The sequence below is a fragment of the Lepisosteus platostomus genome, chromosome 5 (genome assembly GCF_059453375.1).
Source record: "Lepisosteus platostomus isolate fLepPlt1 chromosome 5, fLepPlt1.hap1, whole genome shotgun sequence".
Taxonomy (NCBI): Eukaryota; Metazoa; Chordata; class Actinopteri; order Semionotiformes; family Lepisosteidae; genus Lepisosteus; species Lepisosteus platostomus.
Genome location: NC_142615.1, coordinates 39,264,111 through 39,272,315, shown reverse-complemented (window position 1 = coordinate 39,272,315; position 8,205 = coordinate 39,264,111). Strand labels below are relative to the sequence as shown.

Genomic DNA, 8,205 nt, shown 5'->3' with positions numbered 1-8,205 from the left:
ATCAACTTTGTAACTGCAACCACAGGAAAAACAGCAAGAAGCAGACTCCATTCCCCATTTAAATCTGTCGTGCGAGGCATGCTTTTTGAACGCATGAAGTAAATCCCACGATCGCTTTTGAACTTGGACAAAGTACTTCCAAGGAGCGCTATGCGCAAAGATTTAACAAGCTCAACCCCCGCCAACGATTTGGTGTGAAGAAGCAGAACATTCAAGTTTCACAGACAGAAGTAGCACGCCAGTACAACCAACATTAAAGCGGAGGGGACACTACGATTTGCATTGACACAAAAGTGATCTCGGCAGACGTCGTTCCCTGCATAACGCAAAAAGTGGCAAAACGCATTTAGGTTGAGAGGACGCAAGAAGGATTTTGGTTTGTGCCTTGATGTCAAACTGAGAAAGTATCTTTAAACACTTTACTTAGTTTCTCGAGAGACTGCCAAAAAGCAGCTCCCTCCCTTTCGTCTGAAGTCAGCTGAAAGGAGGTCTCGACAGAAGCACCTGGCAGCGGTGGGATTCGAACCCACACCCCTGCAGAGACTGGAGCCTTAATCCAGCGCCTTAGACTGCTCGGCCACGCTACCCGCTGTGCCCTCTCTCTTTGTCTCACTACTTGCCTGGAGGAAGCCAGTTGGGTTTTGCTCTTGTTGCCCAACTTAGTGGCGTTATGACCGTGGAATCGACTGCACCTGCTTTTTCTGAGATGCTTCCCCTCTCATGGCGAGATCTCGACTTCTTTAACACCTCTGGATAAAGATCTTCTGCGAAGCAGGTTTCAGACCTCTGTGTACAGCACCCTTGATGTCATTTTATTTTTACAGCAGCCGCATCCGGAAAGTTGTGTCTTTTATTTTTTATTTGAACAACAAAACTACATACAATACAAACAAGAGCACATATAAGGTATCAAGAAAATCATCAGGGGCACATGCTATAATACAATTACACTTTTTGGAAAACGATTACACAAGGTAAATAAAGATAAGGTCCGCACAGCTTGTTCTTACATTTCGAAAGAGTCCGTAAATACCCCTTTACGTCTATTTTGAACTGTTCAAACGGAGGACTCTTCCCAAACCTTTTTACTTTATACCACGTTCCTAAACGAGGATGCATCTCCTGTTTTAGAACTCTTTTGGGCGGTATGGCTTATACAACACACCCACAGTATTCTAATGGTGGACTGCAGATCTGTGCTATACTGTAGGTACTGTAAGTGTCGTGTGGATAGTTTCACAAGAATCAGACAAAGGTTTAAGCATCGCTTGTTCTAGATAAAACTGCAAAAAAAAAACAACAACCCATAATGTACTTCTTTGCGGCTCTGTTTGCCCAAATCATATATTCACAACGTGAAATCTAGAAAATAATATTACGTAACCAAAATCCGCAATATGGAAACAGAACTTGTGTAATTGTTGATAGATGATGTACTCGTAACATTTTTACAAGACGAACTACAACATTTAAAAAATGACTTGTATGTACTTGATATCTCTAATCAATCCACGGGTCCCAGCACAAAACGATACTAAAACGCATACCGTTTCGCACTTCTTATTAGTTCCTCAAAAGTAATTTGACTGTATGAAATGTATAATATAAACCTAGAAACATATACGTGAGCAGTATTTACGCACTGTAGTATCGGTGTTAAGACTGTAGCGGCGAGGCTTATTAATAAGAAAGAATTAAGTGTTTCTGAGCTTTCCCAAATTAGGCCTCATCTCTTTGTTCATCTCTGTGGTGCAGCCACAGAGAAACTATTCATGCAGGTTGATTTAAGGTTTCCTTTGATTTAAGGTTTCCTAAACAGCTCCCAAATGGGGATGCACTTAGCTAAGCTTGGCTATCATGGTCAATGGTCATCCATTGGTGCCTATCTGTCTAGGGAGTGCCAGTTGGACATCTGGACTGCATTCCTAAGTGTCAGGAGTAAGTGACTCATATCTCACCTTGATCAACCAATCAGGGACTGGTAGGGCCGAGTAACCCACGTGGGACTCTGATGCCCATGGAACTTTCAGCCAATGAATGAGCTGAAGTTCCTCCAGGTAAAAACAGGCAACACAGAGAGCCTGTGAGATTCAGTAAGATTCAGTAGGATTCAGTGGAGAATTCTGTGGACAATTCTAAAGGGAATTCAAAGGAGAATTCCAGGGCAGGACGGCCCAGGAGCAGAAGGCTCCCAAGGGCAGGACATTCTCGCAGAGCGCCTCCTGACCATCCTGAGACTCAGCCCGGACAACCACGGAACGGTCAGTGTGTCCGAGTGCCAGAACTTTCCTTTGTTCTAAGAGTCGAGAGCAGAGGTCGCCACGAGTAACCAAAGGATCCACCCAAGGTTAGCATCAGCAGCAAGCCTCGTGAACAGATCGGAACTATGGACAGCTTAATCATTATTCAGAACTAGCACTTCATCAGGAATGAACCGGTCCTCTTCCTGACTTGCTGGGCCCCACAGTCATCTTTTCTCCTGTGCACAACTGTGCTAGTTAAAGCCAACACTAACTAGCCGGTCTTCAGAGAGCATGAGCAGCGCACCGTCGCAAGCCGCACAGCACAGCCTGGCACGGAGCCAGAGAGTGCTGATTGGACAGCAACAGCCTGCAACTGTTTCTTTGTGCCCGCAGGAGATCTGAATCCCCAGAAATTGGATGAGTATTCAACTTCAATGCATTACAGCTCGATAATTCAATTGTTATCCCAACCAGTTGATATCAATTTAATTCCTTAGAGTTATGTACTTGTTTTGAGTATCTAATGTAGAAGTTATAACAAAGTTCATTTACGAAACGGTCTAAATGAATGATATACTGAACGTATGTCCTCTTGATATGTGTAACACTTTGTAACTGATTGAATATATATCTTTTGTATTCTGATAACCCTCTCGATAAGATCTGTTAGTTTTACATGCATATTCTATGTATTAATAAATGTATCCTCGTGTATTAGTACCTGTGTGTGTGCGTTGTTTAAGTTATGTCGCATGGTTGGATTCTAAAGCCATCAAAATAATTAATTTTGTGATTTACTGCTACATTTAATAATTGTTCCAGTAAATGCCCAAACCCTACAGAACTGGTGCCTTCAGAGAGCTACATTACATTTAATTTGGCTATGGCAACATTACATATGCTCCTATTCTTTTTATGCTCAGCTACTAAGATTTCCCTTCAGTGGTAAAATTAGATATGAATATTCAATACTTAAACGGGCACAGTTAAGACATTAAATATACATATACATACTGTATACAGTACAGTTTTCATACGGTAATATGTTTATGTTCCTAAATCAATCTCTTTTATGAGCATGTGAAAGGCATGGTGAATCGATTCTCAAAAATTACTGTACTTTGCATGATTGGAAACAAATGCGTGATTGCGAAAAGCTGTGGTGTTACTTTTACAAAGACGGTCAATGAAAAAAAGAATGTTGACCAGGGCAATACTTTGAGTTTACACTTACAGCTTGTCCAAGGTCATTCATTATTAATACTATTAGTAATATCTTCGTTAAAGACTTTGATGGCCACAGCTCAAACATGAGAGGTTGAGCTTTATTAGCTCCACCTTGCGGAAATTCCGGATACTATTATTTTGCTTGTCGTATTATAGGAGAATTTACGGTAACTAGCGGTATTTACCGGTAACTCGCGGTATTTACTGGTAGCTTGCAGTAGACTGCGTACAGCTTACCGCAAAATAATGCGGTATCGCCCGCACATTTTGAATGGCTGCATCTGTACAAGCACTTGGAATCTGTCCAAGCCATACTTTAAATTTTTATAGAGAAATGGAGGCTGGACAGTATGCGTTACAATATAAACATTTATATTGATTTAAATCGTCAGGCATTTTGTTTTACTTCAACGGGCATAAAAACTCCCTTGCTTTTAACAGGGCGTTTCATAATTTCTAACTACGAAAATGATTTAAAATGCGACACTTATCATTCAACTAGAGCTCAAAATATCACAAGGATACTCAAGAGCACAGCAAAGACTGTATTAAAAGATACTTGTATGAGATACATGAGAATCCAGGCTTTTTTATCAATGCTTTCTTTTCCGTATACCAGATTTTATGGAACCACTTCAGAAGGGTGTCAGCGAGTCATTCCAGGAATCGGTACTTTAAAGGAAAAATACACACCGGTATTCCATTTCTACCTAACGATTTTAAGCATCGAAGTACTTAACTAGTGTGTGAAATAGCGTGTGAAAAAGTGGTAGTTTTAAGCTTTTCTGCTAATATAATATGGAATCGCGTATCTAAAGAATTTAATAATGATATGATTATATTCGTGTACTGCGACAGGGCTGTGTAGGGCTGTTTCGCCTTTCTCTTCATGCGACTTCCCTTGTAGCCTACTGGTCTACGTGCTTGATTACCAACTCATGGGTTGTGTGTTCAAATCCAGCTGGTGCTGGACTGTTCTTTTAACAAACATTTCTTCGAAAAAATAGAATAGCGATGTTATGGACAATCAATTGACTTTTATATTTCAAAATATCACAACATGATCGATTCTAAGTCATTTTTGATAACAATGAATAGTCACCTTCTTCCCTTCTGACAATGGTCCCTGCTTCTGCTTCCTGCTTCTGTTGTGTGTGTGTAATAGAGTAATTTTTTATAGAGAAATGGAGGCTGGACAGTATGCGTTACAATATAAACATTTATATTGATTTAAATCGTGTTTTGATTTAAATCGCAAACGTGTGTTTAATTATATGTGTTTTTTATCATAATCAGGCTAATGCAACATAAATTGATACAGTATCTTTGTCTTCTAAGTATCTTAATAAACTTTCAGCATAGCTTTCTACCCGTTTAGATTTATATTTCTTGGGATTTTGGGATCAAACGTGGAAGGATTAGATTGTAATCGTTTTTATTTTTCAAATACGTTTTAGAAAAGTGTAATCTATACCTGCCCAGACTGTATGCCTTCCTAAACCTCGCCTTTCAATACTGTCCTGCTCTTCCCCACGCACCCCAGCTGGGTGCTCTTCGGCCTCTGCCCAGGACGAATGTATATTTTGATATTTACACCCGGCGCGGCACCGAGGGAGCGTCTGCATTTATAACTTAGTTTTTAAAATTAGTCAAGCAATATGAAGCATCTCCTTTTACTTTTAAGTCCCTTAAATACGTTGAGCACAGCTTTCTCACCACTTAAGATTGCTTTTTGATACCATCCTTACACAAAGCAGAAACGTTCACATGACATACAGTACAAGTGGAAAGATTACAGATTTTAATCGTCTTTAATTTTGTTACGTTATATGTTTTAGGAACATTTCATCTAAACAAACACCACAAAACTATTCTCGATTGTATTTCTGAATGTTATGTTACACCTACAGTAGTTCACTGCTTTAAATACATCGAATTAAGAAAGTTAGGTTTAGCACTTTAGATCTTTTTTTCTGAACCAGGGAAAATCTGATCATGTTTCTCTATAACAATAATAAAAAAACTTTAATTCACATATCACCTTTAAAAGTGGTTGTACTATATTTTTGTATTATATTCCCTATTAATCAAACTCTAAGAGTATGTATCGGCTTGTCCCCTCCTCCCGCCCCTCTCTGTGTACAGTAGAGCCTCCTGTCCAGCCAGCACATGTCCAAAGACATTCACAACAGTGACATATCATAAAACGTTTGCACGTATAGTTAAATTATTAGTTGTTTTTCAGGAAGTTAAAAAAAACACTTGAATTACTTATCCAGTCTCTCGAAATAAAGTTATTTTTCAAGCAATGCAACAAACGTCGGGTAATGTGTTTTTTTTAATCCAACATTGACAGCCACATCTTAAATCTTGTCAGTCAGGTCTTTTTTCTCTATTTGAATTGTGGCTTACACATCGCACGACTTTAAAAGCTAGAAAGACAGGTTATGATTCACATTAGCTGGCGAGCCTGTTAACAACAAAACAGACAATACCCATGGAGGGGGAGGTCAAGCCAGAGAGAGAGTTTTTTACCCTCTGTCTAAAAACCCAAATAACCCGGGGCAGAGACTCCGGGGGGATCATTGCGTGGTACAGAGCGGAGCTCAGTCAATTCTTATGGAATGTGTTTTCTTTCTTCTTTTTTCAGCATGGAATAAACCTATTACTTGATTCATGGATGCCCGGTTCCGCCAGGGATTCAAAACATTTTTTTTTAATTGGGTATCAAAGGGAATAGGCAGTAAAACCCTGTTCATGCACAAACTCTGGCATGTTACATTGATTTGGGTGTCTCCTCTTGCCAGAAAGCTCTAAATTGCATTTTGAGTGCGGTTTTTGACTTTTTTTAAATTGCATTTTGGGCGCGGACAGCACATACAAGGGTTAATGAACTGCGCCAAGAAATTTAAAATATTATTCTTTAGGTGTGAGGGTAGGAGTGGACCGCAGCAGGCATAATCAGCAAACCAGGAAAACAAAGAACAGGACAGGTGAGACGTGTATCCAGAAAGCGAGTGATCAGAAAAAGGAAATGGTGTTACGCACAGGTTTTCGACCCAATTGTTTTAACTTGCTAATGCATCAGACACATTTCCTGGCGTATTGTGTTTTAAATAAAATAGGAGTGTCTTTCCCTTGTATTAGCTCATCGGTATGGTGTAAGTTTTATCTGTACCATACCATACAGTATATAGGTACAGAATTCAAGCTGCACCACTGTATCGCTTTGGTAAGGAGACAGACAATGACCAAAATCACGAAGACTCTCTCACACCACATAAAGAAGATGAAAAGAAACGGGAAGTCGACACGGGACATTGTACAGCAGTTGGCTTCGATGGACATCTTCGTTTCTGAAAGCACAGTGAGACAGCATTATAAAGGGGAGAGGAGGCAAAGAGAATCTAAACCAAGGACGATTCAAAGGTAAATAAATTTCTAAAAATACCTTTCTTGCATGTAAATACAACTACGCACATTATTTTTAAAACTAACTGTTGATCTCTTTTTTTTCAAGTCCTATTGTGCGAGCTATCGACAAACTAAATGATGAAAATGATGAGCTACCGGTGATGCAAGTCCAAAGACGGCTATGGGCTGACCTCGGTGCGACCATTAGCCCGACATCGATAAGAAGAGTACGCAGGAGGCTTGGATGGAGATACAGAAAAACCAACACATGCCCCATGATAAGGCTAAAAAACAAAGAGGAAAGACTCAAGCAAGCGTTCCAATGGACTGAACAGCGGGAGGCATTTCAGGATGTACTTTTCACCGACGAAACAACAGTGGCTCTGGAACAGTTTTCAACAATGGCATTTTGCAAAAAGGGGAGATATGTGGACAAGCCAAAGCCCAAACATCCACTGAAGGTTCACGTCTGGGGGGGTATATCTAGAAGAGGCCCGGGACCACTTCTTATTTTCAAAGGAATTATGGACCGTGTATTCTTCGAGGAAGTCGTGGTCACACACCATGCTGCCCCATATATCAGGGAGCAGTCTGGATCAAGGCACCGTCTGTTTCAAGACAACGATCCGAAACACACAGCAGCAAGGGCGAGGCTTGTAGCAGAAGGAGTGAACTGGGTGAAAACTCCAGCCGAATCCCCAGATCTAAATCCGATAGAGATGGTTTGAAAGACTACGTTCGGAAAACTGCTAAGCCCGTCACAAAGCAGGAACTGATCGATGCGATCTATAAATTCTGGGAGGAAGAACTGACCGAACAAAATTGTAACAATTTTATTAACAGGCTGTTTCGTGTTCTTCCTAGGATTGTTGACCGGGGCGGGGGACATTCGGGAATGTAAGTCTGAGAAAGACAGTCTCACGTTTGTGGACAGTCTGTCCACAAACAAAACATGTAAACAAAATGTTAAAAAAAAAATACTTTTTGACAATGAAAACCGGTGTGTGTGTCTCTCTCTGCTGAATGTCCCTCTCACTCTCTGCTGAATGAATAAAAGCATTTTATTAAAAACGCGTTTGCGTTTGTCTGGTATTTACTTTGGTCACTTTTAACTGTTTTTCAGTCTACTGTATTGCTTTGAGATGCCACTTTTAAAGGTGATATGTAAAATAAAGTTTTTTATTATTGTTATAGAGAAACATGATCAGATTTTCCCTGGTTCAGAAAAAAGACGATTTAAATCTGTAATCTTTGCACTTGTATGTCATCGGAAAATACAATCAGTTTCTGTTTTGTGTAAGGATGGTGTGGTGAGAAAGTG

General features: G+C 40.1%; 1 non-coding gene across 1 annotated transcript; it reads right to left on the bottom strand.

Annotated features, from left to right (window-relative positions):
- Positions 1–505: 505 nt before the first annotated feature.
- Positions 506–587, bottom strand: trnal-aag (transfer RNA leucine (anticodon AAG)). The gene has a single exon. It is a non-coding gene; the product is annotated as a tRNA-Leu (tRNA).
- Between the last annotated feature and the right edge of the window lie 7,618 nt (positions 588–8,205).